The following is a 12935-nucleotide window of genomic DNA, read 5'->3' as shown; positions in this document are numbered from 1 at the left end:
CTTCCACTGCAGTTTGTTCTGAGACTTAAAACAAGTCGAGCACACAACATTGACAGATCATAACCCCCCTTTCCATTTTTATGGCCAACTTGATGGCAAACAGTTGCTTATTTTTAGCATCCAGCACTTGCATCAGCATTTGCAGTTGTGTTGGGAAAAATATATCTCTTTATATCTGTGTCTGTCTGCTGTTTGGTGATGGGCAGATAGTGGATATAAAGGCTTTTCAGAGCTTTTTTCATCTGCTGCAGCTTAAGACGACATTATTAGAGCAGTGAGAGGGAACCAAAACAGTAAAGTTGTGGGCCAGACAGGTAAACATGAGATAACACCTTTGTAAAAGTTGTGGTAGATTTACATGAGAATCTTCCCTATGGGCAACCTCTTTCACAGTATGATGTGTGATTTCATTTTGTAATTGTAAAAATAGCAATAAGTGTCTTTACATATCCAGTTTCATTTACAATCTTTAAGAATAGATGCTAAACAGTAAACTAAGTTTAGACGATTAATCCATTGAATATAGTATTGATCTTTACTTTTGAATTTCCAAAAACTCAGCAGTGAATTTTTAAGAGGAACATAGAAGATTATTCATAACAAACTGAGCTCTTGACTCATCTGAACAGTTTGGAGAAATGCAATATGCACTTTTTACACCAGTCATACTGTGTACTATATAAGTGCAAACTTGATTTCACTGCCTCCAGAGCACAGATGGTAATTCTACTAAGTACAAATCACAGAAACATTCAGCTGATAAATATGGTCCAGTTAACCTCTGCATAGTGGAGTGCACAGTGAATGCACTGCTCTCATACATCTCCCTCTCAGAGGATGGCCCTGCAGGCGCTTACTAAGTTGAGAGCATTGTTGGTTATATATGGCACACAACCTTGCCATTAGTCCCCAGTTTGTTGTGTGTTTATGGAAATAAATTGGCAGTTTGAGGTGAGTGATGCAGCACAATGGGTTTCCTTTTAAATGTTACATGTGTAGCCCATTTTCCTTTGTTCAAACACAAATTACATACAACTGACTTTTCAAATTCTGCACCATTGACAGGTTGGCATAAAATTAAAACATATTCTAACTGCTGTATCCAGCTGTTTTATACTTTTGTTGATATCAACCTTTTATTAGTAGACAATAATATACAATATCAACCTGCTGGGAAGACGAGGCAACATCACCATTCTGTTTTTCATTACATATTATAGCTGCGTCACTTCACTCAAGTTTGTGCCCAAGTCTCTCTGACTTGCTGTCTCACCTTCAACAGTGGATGTGTCCTGGCAGTGTTGTGTTCAGAGAGTGTAAACTCTGGTTCTTGCAGCAGACTACTATTTAGATCGCCTTTAGGTTGTGCTTGCCGCACCAGATGCCCTTCATGACTTTATGTATTAGTGACTGGTCACTTCAAGAAGGTCCTGAGACGGACTGCTGGCGTGCAGCACAACTTTTATCTACCAGATTTCCTTTGTCAGGCAGAGGCGTAAAAACATCATAACGTTTGCTTATTGTTAAATAATTAATATTACTTACTGATGTGCCCTATATCAGGTAACAAGTATCAAACAGCAAACTACAGCTGCAAGAAAAAACATTTTAATGATGTTAATGAGATTTCATGTAAATAAAAAGGTGAAAATATTTTGAAATATTCTCATATGTCAATATCATGGCATGCCCTTGATTGACTTCATCGGAACAGAAACCTTTTCATTACGTGTCTTTATTTGTTTTTATTGTTGATGTTTTGTGTATGGCCTTCAATAATGCTGAGAGATAGAAACAAGAAAACCGGTACATTTGTCAATAAAATAAGCACACAAGTGGAAATGAATCTGACACTTCTGATCTTCTGGTCCTGGATGAGCTCTCAGAGAGTCCGATTTTTAGCACTTCAGTTCTGTCTACCACATGTACAACATGAAATTACCAAATTCAACCCCTGTTCTTTCTGCAGTTTTAGCATCCTTCAACCTTGTTCTTTGTATTCTGAATCTTCACCCCTGTGACACTGGTGCAGCGTAAGGTGATGAATGATTGAAATCCCTTAACCCACAACCATTTTTTTTTCATTCTTCTATATGGAGGTACACTATCTCCTCTGACAGACACTGGCTGTGTGTGGCTGTAGTTTCCCCTGAGCAGTGAAGGAACAGTATAGATACAGAGTCAGCCCTCTGTGAAAAGACAAACTAGGCAGAAAATTGAACCCCTCCATCAGTATTTGCAACACACAATATATTTAAAAACTGTTGAAATATTTATGCTCTGCGTCTAAAGCTTCCCCAGATTGTGTATGTGGTTCCTTATCTCCCCAACCTCTGATAAACAGACAGGGCTTTTCTAGGAACAGTGTGATCCCAATGATAGTAAGAAAAAGCAGCAAAAGCTGTGCCACAAACTAAAATCCTTCCACTGTCTGGGTAAGAACACAGAGATTGTTTCTTTTACCTGTTTCCATGGTCACAGCCAAGCACTTTTCCTTTCAAATCGTCCCACAAATCCCAATAAGAACATTAATTGAGACAAGATTCTGGGAGGATAAAGGCAGCGAGTCTGCACGGATGACAGTAAATGAGATCGGAATATGTAGTGGGGACCAAGAAGGATTTAAATATAAATTATGAATACGGCAGAAATTCTGAGTGCTCTAAAAATTCTCTATCACACCTGAATAATAGATATGGTTTGGTGCTCAACCAATCCATATGGATTGTACACTGGTGTTTATGGGAGTGATGCCAAACAATCTGAGGATGAAATGTGCAGTATTGTTTTAACTTTTAATAAAATGTTAAAATCAAACTTATGACACTTTATTTTATTTTTAAAATATACTAAAAGGAATGAGTCCTTTCACAAAAAGTTGATACTGTAAACACAAATTACGAATGACAACGCTGTCAACGCTGTCAACGCTTGTGATCTGTCATTTGGAAACCTAGAGTCTTGCATTTTGGCCATCTCTATCTTGGTTTTTTTTTTTTTTTTTTGCCAAAAGTGACCATATTTGAACGAGCTGGGGAGGAACAAGGACTGGATCAGCCTGAGAACCTGAGGACACTATGACCGCCCACCTATACCAGAAACCTGACCGCACCCAGGGCATGTGAATCAAACCCCCAAACATACCTCTCTTTGAGGCCTGATATGGAATTAATTATGGAATTATTTTCAGAAGGAATACCAGAATACTGATCAGAAGGACTGAATGGAAAAAAATAATTGATTTAGAATTTTATGAGAGAAGTTGACACTTTTTGAATGGGAGTCTATGGTAGCCAGAGGTTTTTTTGGAGCAGCACCTCAGGGCACTCAGTGGTATTGTTCTTTAAGGAACCTCCTGCATTGGCTTAAGTTTTCAGACCCGGAATCAAAATCCATTTTTATACATGTATATGGTCTATGCTTGTAAGCTGTTTTTGTTTGTGTAGAGGTGGAATATTTTCAACAGCAAACCTTCTGCATCATTGGAAAGAAAATGATAGTGTCCTTCCACAGACAAATAAACTTTGTTCCTAAATATATCAAAGAAATTGAGCACTGGCTCTTTCCACTGAGCTCATTGTTATCTCTGTGTAGTTGCTGGATTTTCACATTTCTAATATACACGGCAACAATAAAGTTACTTTTTTTTTAAACAAACACCTTCTGTTCACACTTCTGTTTTCACAGCAGGATGTTCTGTAAGAGCAGAGCTGCTTCCTTCAGCAATGACAGCACTCAGATGCTGAGATGTCTGATGAACTGCTTCTCAGGAAAATCAAAAATTACTGTTCAAAGAAGAGTATGCTGTAGAGGAGCCCGTGTAAGGTATCTTTAAAAATGAATGCATGGATAAAGGCAGATAGGCATGCTGTCCATCTCAGTCACTTCAGTCATCACAGATGAAATGCTCAGAAGTTTCGATGGGAGGTTGTTGGTAGATCTGTGCAGGAAAGTAGAAATCACTCATAAGCACACACTCATGCTTACACACCACCTATACTATATATACCTACTCCTGCCTCCTTGAAATGTCTTCCTGGGTCAGATCATTTTAATCTTATGTAAACTATCTGTTTACTTGAGGCTGACAGCAAGCTACTAACATGCTCTTTTTGCTGTGTTTTGGACCACAGGGAGAGAATTCAGGAGTTGACAGTCCACCGGTTTGTGCATTACAACATGACACCAAGTAGGAATAAAATGTATGTGAACCAGAGAAAAAATATCGGCAGTCATTCCACTTCTCTTCGCAGCGTCATCCGATTTAGACAAGAATAAACGGCAACCACAATATGTGAAGAGTAACTATTCCTTTTTTGTAATTCTAAGAGGGTCCAAATGGGTTGAGTCGTGGCCAGTTTGGAAATTACCCCCCACACACACACACACACACACACACACACACACACTTCTCCTCAACAGCCAACATGACCAGCAATTTCTCTGCAACACAGCCAAACCCAATTCAGTTTGTGCAAAACACAAGTTGCTTTCAAGCTGCCAAAAATAGTAATTGTGTTTTTCTTTCTTTTAACCACATTCAGGGTTTGATAAATGGCTTGTGTGCCATGGCTAAAACAGACAATTAAACATGTTGAAATATTTAACCACTTGGTTTGAAAAATACAAACTTGTCAGGAGGCAAGCGTTATGGAAATCAGTGATGTATCTGTGAATGTGGTATGGAAATGGTTTTACAGAAAATGTGAGGGAATCTTTATAAAGCTGTGGAAGTATTGGGCCTTGGTGTTCTCAATTTAATTAACGCGGCAGCCCCATCTACTATAAATTCAAGTCAACTGGTACATTCAGGCCACAGGGAAAAATACTATTAAGTATTTCAAAAATAGCCACATGGTGCAAGGTATGCACATTTGTGCAAAAGCAGTGATAAAAACAAAAAGCCATATATTTCAATGCAAACAGACTCAGTAAATGCATCATGACTTACACAAAACAGGGGAGCAATGCACTGCAAGGTGCAAGAACCATGCTGCTTCAACTAAGAGTGTGTCACCAGCGTTGTGTAAAATCTTATTAAAAACAAAAACACATTTGTGTGTTCGCTTTCAAAACAAACAGTGTAATTTAATATATGGCTTTACCTGCCAATAAGTTCCAGTGTTGTGTCAAAACAAGTTGTGTATTTGAGGATTGATTCACAGTAATTTATTTCAGTTTTCTTGCTAAAGAACAATTTGCAGTATGGAAATCTGGCTTCTGAAGTGGAATCAGTGGTGTCTTGGTTTTAAACACATGCACTCACCACGTAGGAGCAATCTGAATGGCTACCATTTGAACATTTATTGCTGAATGCACCCTTATAAATTACATAACTTGCAATGAATAATTTATTGAGCCACACCAATGTTATGTTTTGGATCTATGGATAAGATGATTATTAGGTGAAATATACAGTATGTACCACTTCAGTGTTTACTTTTGCCTCTTTGAGTGTTGCGTTTAAATCTGTTGGCACTGACCCGATATTAGTAATCTACTGTATAATGGGTATTTTTGTCAGTTACATGACCTAAAACCCTGCACCCTTTAAAATAACATAAAACATCTGGCTCTGTTTAGGGTTTTTTAATCTATATTTTCAGGTGCAGTAATTTTCACACGGTAGTCCATCATTTCGAGAACATATTTGTCCTGCTCAGTATGCTTGCATGGGGGACAACTATGATTGAAAAGAGTGGAGAACTTATAAATGCTTCACATATTATTCTATGCATGTGGTCACATCAGCCTGTGTGGAAATTAAACGATCTCCAGTTTTGCTTTAAGCCGAATAATGGCAAATTAAATATTCTCCTCTCTGTCAGACGTAAAATGCCGCAGGACATTCCAATCCATATTTGTAATGGGGTGTTAGCCACAAGTGACATAGGAGTTTTTAACTTTGTGGAGCCAAATTTGACATTTTTCAGACAACACAGGTTCTTAACTTTAACAGAGAGGTGCTACACACTGCTTATTGATTGGATTAAATTAATTCACTGACTGATTAAATTTATATTGGCTCAAGCCAGAACCTTACAAGAACTTTTCTCTTAACCAAGCAATAGCAACAAGTACGCAGAGACTCATTGTGTCCAGTGTCATTATTAGTGCTTTTTTCCTTTCCCCTAGTTCATGTCTGTTCTGTGATTCACTGGCTCACTGAGGGACAGTTCTCATTTTGTCTGGATTCAGGACTGCTGAGCCTCAGAATAACAGCAGGGATTACACACTCTCGGTTTGTGTGATTTTCACAGGGTGCTGGCCATCCAGAATAAAGAAGCTGTGATGCAATAGGTAGGTAGGTAGGTAGGTAGGTATTTACTTTATTAATCCCCGAGGGGAATTTTTTTTAAATAAAATCATACAAATCTGAGAGCCACTAAGAGGACATCAAAATCCACCACAGCCATCAGTAGACTTTTATTGTATTTGGCAACAGGCACGGTGGCGTAGTCTCATACACGGCCATCAATCATTCACCGGAGCAGCCCTTTGTCTGTGTCACTGAGACACAAATAAATAACCCAAAAATGCATCACCAATGTGGTTTGTCTTTATCAATGAGCAGCCGTGTTCGGAGCAAATAAATGGCTTCATTTTTAACATCACTGATGTCCTTCTCTGAAGACAGCTGTCTATCATCGAAGTGGAGAGGATGTAATTCAGGCAGAGAATATTTCTATGATTCAGGCACACTTGACATATACAGTATATAGGTTATAGTATATTTGAAAGATGGCAAAAATGGATAATTCATCATTTCTATTTCTAAAATCAGTCTAGAAAATTACTCACTAATGCAAGTGACAAGAGTTCCAGTTGCTTATAATCAATGTTTCTTATTATCCTCTTATTAAATGTGCAGCGGTTTACTATCGGGTTTCTTTTTTAACTGTGACAAAAAGAATCAAGAATGGAGGGATCGCAGCAAGCCAGCCCCTTTCTCATATTATTCTGCTAAAGTTGTAGCTAATTTGAACTTTGGGATTCTTCTCAGCAGCTAAAAGTATTTTCTTTATGTGCGAGCAGCTGGATCTGGGGGTGTTGACTTTTACCCTCTGTGCTAAAGGATCAGAAATATTTGCTGCATTCAGGAAACTGCTGAGTACCGTCAACGCAAACTGTGTGATAATTCGAAGATTTTGTCAAATATTGAAATGCCCAGCAGACAGCAGAAAAGATGGTATTTCTAAACTGTGTCCCTTTTTTGTGAGGAGACAAAAGAAAGAATTGCATCAGGATAGTTTGGGATTTAAACAACACGGGCAAAATGTCAGCAGCAATTAGCTCACACCGTGGTTGACAGGAGAGAGGTAACCTGCTGTTCAACGGCCTTTAGCGGGTGCTTGGCTTTTGTTATTGTTGTCTTTTCTTGGTGGATCGGCGACAAACACACAAGAATAGGAAGAAGAGCATGGAGAGGGGGAAAAAAACAAAAAAAAGGATCAGTTGTTAAAGTGGTTGTCAGGGCAGTCAAAGTTTAAATTGCAGGGGGAAAAAAAGGAAATAAATTTGTCTGAAAAACTTCATTATGAGCAAACGTGTGAAGATTTCGCTCCCAAAAGTTCATAACAGTGCAGGTTTCATAGTCAAAGCCTCTTTACTGCACTAGCATGTGGAAGCAGATGAAGAAAAAAAATGTTTTCCAACTTTTTACACCAAAAACAGAGCTTGTACTACACCATACATTTTATTACAGCATGTTTGTTTGGCAGTACGGAGTGCTCAGAGACCTGTGATCACACAGCAGGTGGTGGAGTAGAAGTGACACAATTTAATTATCTTTAATGGTTTGAGCAAGTCAGCAAATTTTATTTCATGTTAATCATGACTACCTCCCTTCTCCCGAGCACAAAAGGAGCTTCTGCACATGTGCTAATTAAATGGTGGAAATAAAACTGTTGATAAATTTAGTAAACCAATTACTGATCACAATTCACGTGTCATTTTCTGACCTTAAAACACCAACTTGCAAATTAAGCTCCGTATATATACGCTCCTGTGAAAGAACATCCCGCACACAGTCACTCATTTCATTAGTCATCCTGAAATTCATTTTGATAGCACAGTATTATGCTAGTAAAAGTGGTTCATTGGTGTGGAAACTGCTATTTTACTGCCCTCTAAGTGTTAATTTTGTCACTCCATGGGTCCAGTTGAATTAATGAAAGTGTGCAAGAGTAACTGATGGCAGATGAGTTTCACCTAGAACAGGAGGGAGAAGCACACAGTCTCACTTCTTTACTGGGAGAAGCAGCAGATGATCACACTCTGCAGACTTACACCAGTTCACACTTACATCACTGCTAGGACATCGTGATAAGGGTTGTTCAGCGCTTGTATCACACTGTGTTATGGATTCGGTGGAGGGGAATAAACATCCGGGAGTTCCACAGCAGTTTTGTCACAGCTTGCTGGCTTCTCTATCGTACACACAAGCAGCTTTAGAGACCTAAACCATGCGGTTAGGTTTAGGAAAAGATCATGGTTTGGGTTAAATGTGACACGACAAAACGACATGGTTAGGAATTGCAAAATATCATGGTTTCAGTTGAAATAAGTCATTTTATGCAAGTCGTGTTATGTACGTCACATAAGTTAATTTACGTTTGGGCTTTCTTACAGACTGCAACACCGGTCTCCCAGGTGAAAGCCCTGTTTTTCTTCATCTAACCACCCGGTCTCTACTCCGTCTCACGACCTCCTATTTGGACCACAGCGCTGATGCCAAAGGCCGTCTTGTGTGCATCTCTGACGGCAACAGCTTTGACATAACAAGAGTCTTTCTATCAATAGTTTTGCAGACTACATGACAGAGGCACATAACACACCTACTTCAATACCTGTCTCAGTCCCTGATAACTAATCCTAACCCCCACACTGACCCTAACCGAAGTGGGTGTGTCATGTAGTTCTGTGTAACCACAGATCCACATACAGTATGTGGACGTAACTGCAGTATTTGACATCCTGAGAAGGAGAGACAGTCTCAAAGCAACAAAACATTACTGTTTCTCCCAGGCTTCTTGTTGTGCTCTTCTCCCTAAAGAGCTTCGTAACTGCTCCAATCATTGAGTAGATTCTGTTCTACCTCACTTAAATTTTGTTCATCATTTGTGTCATTACTTTAATTAATCAATGTGAGTTGTTGAATAACAAAAAAACGAAGTTAAGACTTTTCACACAACATGGTTAACATATTCTTCGTCTTATCTGACCATTGTTTCTTTTTACAGTGTCTTGAGTTCACAGGACACAGCGTAGTTTTGATTTAATAATGTTTTAGCTCTGCAGTAGATTTTTGTTTTAGGAGGATTGTGAAGACACACAGTCAAGTTGACTCTCGATGTGATTTGCCATCAGACTGATGTGGGAAACATTGAGTGGGTGTTCACCACAAATGAAAATGACATATTTTACTGTATAACCTGAGTTCTGAAACTCATCACTGTCACTCTTTTCTGAGAGATAATAGTTATTGTCCTTGCACTGACACCTTTTTCAAGTTTACCTACAAAACTGCAGAATGCCACATAATTTACCCCATATAATGTCAAGTTTTCCACATAGAGTGGGTGGAATAACTTAATGCTGTCAAGTCCTGATATCACACTGACGCTGTGATCCTGTAATCTCTCAATAGCAAGAAACTAAATGAAAAAGTGAGATATCCTGATATCCTTGGCATTAAAAAAAGATGGAAAGAAGAAAGGGAAGGTGTTTCATTACCACGGGGCGCTGCTTTGCAGAAGCTTTGCAGAAGCTTGGCAAGGTTGCTTATTCTCAGTGGTTTATATCAACTTAAAAGGGACAGATTACTTAAATCCCCTGGGATATTATTCTCTGCTGAAGACATGAGCTTCAGCCAGGGCACATCTGGCAGTTTAGCTGCCTTAATATAGCAGCCAAGAGATAGTATGAGGTTGATTGGGACATAGCAGCAACTGGTCAACATAAGAGGCTGCTTTTTCTTTTGAAGGTGTTGCTTTTGATTGCTATGTTGATATATTATTGATTAAACATGAATGGACTGGTGTTTACAGAAAGTTGTGTATGTGTATGTTGCTTTTGCTGTGATGCAGAATCAGGATGAACAAAAGGCACAGCATGAAAGTCAGAACGCTGCCCTACAAATGTCAGATTTTCCAAAAACATGCCGCATGACAAACACATCATCACATACTGCAGAAACTTGTAAGAGAGATATGTGCATTTGTCAAGCAAACATTTCACAATATTCTGCTCTATTACTTGTTGGACTACAGATTACAAATAACCTCCTGAGTTGACCTTCATCAAAGTTCTCCCCAATAAGGAAGGCAAGAATAGTTATGGCATTCTTAAAGTTGTACATTGATTTTCAACATACAGCTATGAACTTCTAGTCAAACTCTTCTTTGTTTCCCTTATCAGTGTATACGGTCAGTTCACTGTCCTGAGATGCTGAAAGAGTTCAATCAGAAGTGCAAGGAGTTTTTTTCCTGGAGAAAGTGTGTGTTTCTGTGTGTGTAGTGAGGGGTTTAAACTTTAGCACCATATTTCAGTGATGTTACAAGTGCATGTTAGAACTTTGTGAGAAAAAAAAATCACCTAAATTAAACAAGAAATTAATACTATTGCTCTGAAAGCCAAACAGACTGAGACAGAAATGAAAAAACATATGAAGCCCTCACAAGCAGTGCGAGAACATATATGGATATAAAAATGCTGTCTCCTTTGGTCCTTGAATTTCTGTTCTCAGCTCATATTCTTTCATACCAGCCACAAATATGAGTGTCCTTGCAGACCAGCACTCTTCTCTCCAGTACAGGTTTGAGTGACATTAAGTGTTTGAACTGTCTTCAGTGGAGTCTCTTCAGTTTTATAGGCTTCATTGTCACTTCTTTTATGTTCCGTTTGACCTCAAACAACTCATGTTATGTGCATGTTTGCTGGTTGCAGACTAATTCAGTGGTAGATTGAGCTCCATGTCAGGAGTCAAGAGCAAAAGGAAATTATGTTAAAGGTCTGGTAATTAAGTTTTAAAAAGATTCTGTCTCATTCCACTGCTTTGTTTCGAAAAGAAGCATTGCCTGATAGGATTAAGGGAATGTGGCTATCTAATCTTACTTAAATGTATTATTTGTTTATTCCTATTCTGTTTCTTTGAAGTGAAAGTAAAAAGATAAAAATGAAAATAGCTCAAACCCAATTGGGTGGCTGCCATTCAAATGATGAATATTTTGGGGCTGGTTACATTTTTGGACATCATCAAACATGAGCATGTGAACCAAAACTGAATGCAAGGCAGTTTAATGGCCCTGACAGATTTTTTTTATATATATATATAAAAGTTTTTTTTTTTTTTACAGCTTTAGCAGAATAAAACACTGTCATATGTATATTTCTATGAATACAGTGGCAAGTGTGTTTTTTTATGCTTCTTTGAATCTCTGTGGCAACATTTACACCTCTGAATATGTTTTTCTAAAAGCGATTAAGTCTGTGCAACATAACACTGCTTTACATCTTTCTTTAATACATAGTAAACAGGAGTTTATGATCAAGAAAGTGAAAAATAAATGTTTTGGTCATGAAAACAGTCTCAGTTTCAAAACATTTTGTGTTAATGTGAGGACTCTGCTGCTGCTTTCATATAAAATGGGACTTTTATGAGCTCTGAGTGCAGAAGTACTGAAAAAATAAAGAGTTAGATGGAGGCAGAGGCTAGTGGTTTTTGAGTATCTGCATTTTCAATTTAAGAGGGGTTTTACTGTCACCTTGCACCTCGTCTGTTTCACTTTTAGCTAATACAGAATAAGAACACTTATCATTATACTCTTTTAAAAAAATTACTTCTTTCAGTTTTGTGCTTTACTCTTTGGTGTGAGCTGTTATCCTTCAAGCAGTATACTGCCATATAACTGTGCTGAATTATTTCACTTCCACTGCTTTACACCGTTTGTTGTTGCTTGGACAGTGCTTCAAATAACATCCATGCAAAACACAATCATTGCATATAGATCCTAAACTTCATGAGACAGCCAATATGAGGCAAAGAGGAATACTCAGGTTGTTATAAAGGTCAGAGAAAGAAACAGAACAGCAACACATTGATATTTGTACATTTCAAAGTTGAGGGGACATGAATATTGCTGCTGTTTATCTTCATGCTGAAAAAGCCATTCACCCTTCCATAATTAAACAAACTTTAACCTCTGAAAGAGCTGAAATCTTTGCATTCCAGTCTGCCTCCGGCTTGCAATATAGCAGCGCAGGGGATCAATTGTGATCTGGACTTCCAGAGGCGGCTAATACCCAGGTGATGTGTACAGAAATTACTCAACATGTAGAGAGTGACCCTCAGCCTTAATCATTATGTTTTAAGTGAACACCAAACATGCTATACACAGCAGGAAATTGATTGCATAACTCTTTACAGGTGCTTTCAAAACCAAGGTGGCTTCTCATTGGCTGTCTGAATGTAGCTCATCATAGTGGCCCTGAGAGTTCCACGCACTGCAATTGAAGAAAACAAAGGACAATGCAAGAAAACTAAGGAAACATCTGCCACCAATTTGACAACGCATGCAGAAAACACAACTTTAAATGTGGAACAGCACATATCTGAAAAAATATCTGAATCAGCCCTTTTCAACGATTCAACAAACAAACATGAGTCACCACTGTAACAACAAGTGCAGCTGTCTTTATCACTTTTTGGTATCTGATGTTTCTCACTTTGTTTTATCACATTTGTTTTTCTGAATGCTGCACGTGTTGTAAAAATGTTTTACACATCAGCCATGCAGAAGTAATGAAATCAAAACTTAAATGATTCCCAGACACAATTTGTTTGAATCTTAAAAACTCCAAATGATCTCCCCTAAAATATCTGGGATGTTCCTTTAAAAGATAAACGCATATAGAATTATGAGCATGTGCATGAC

General features: G+C 38.3%; 1 protein-coding gene across 1 annotated transcript in view; it reads right to left on the bottom strand.

Moving 5' to 3' along the window:
- Positions 1–12935, bottom strand: part of igfals (insulin-like growth factor binding protein, acid labile subunit) — a 222849-nt gene that overhangs the window by 17060 nt on the left and 192854 nt on the right. The gene's annotated exons all lie outside the window — the stretch shown is intronic.

The sequence above is a fragment of the Brachyistius frenatus genome, unplaced genomic scaffold (genome assembly GCF_029030835.1).
Source record: "Brachyistius frenatus isolate BFR_SWC_R1_liver_20210118 unplaced genomic scaffold, ASM2903083v1 Contig_144, whole genome shotgun sequence".
Lineage (NCBI taxonomy): Eukaryota > Metazoa > Chordata > Actinopteri > Embiotocidae > Brachyistius > Brachyistius frenatus.
This window is presented reverse-complemented; position numbering and strand designations above follow the sequence as displayed.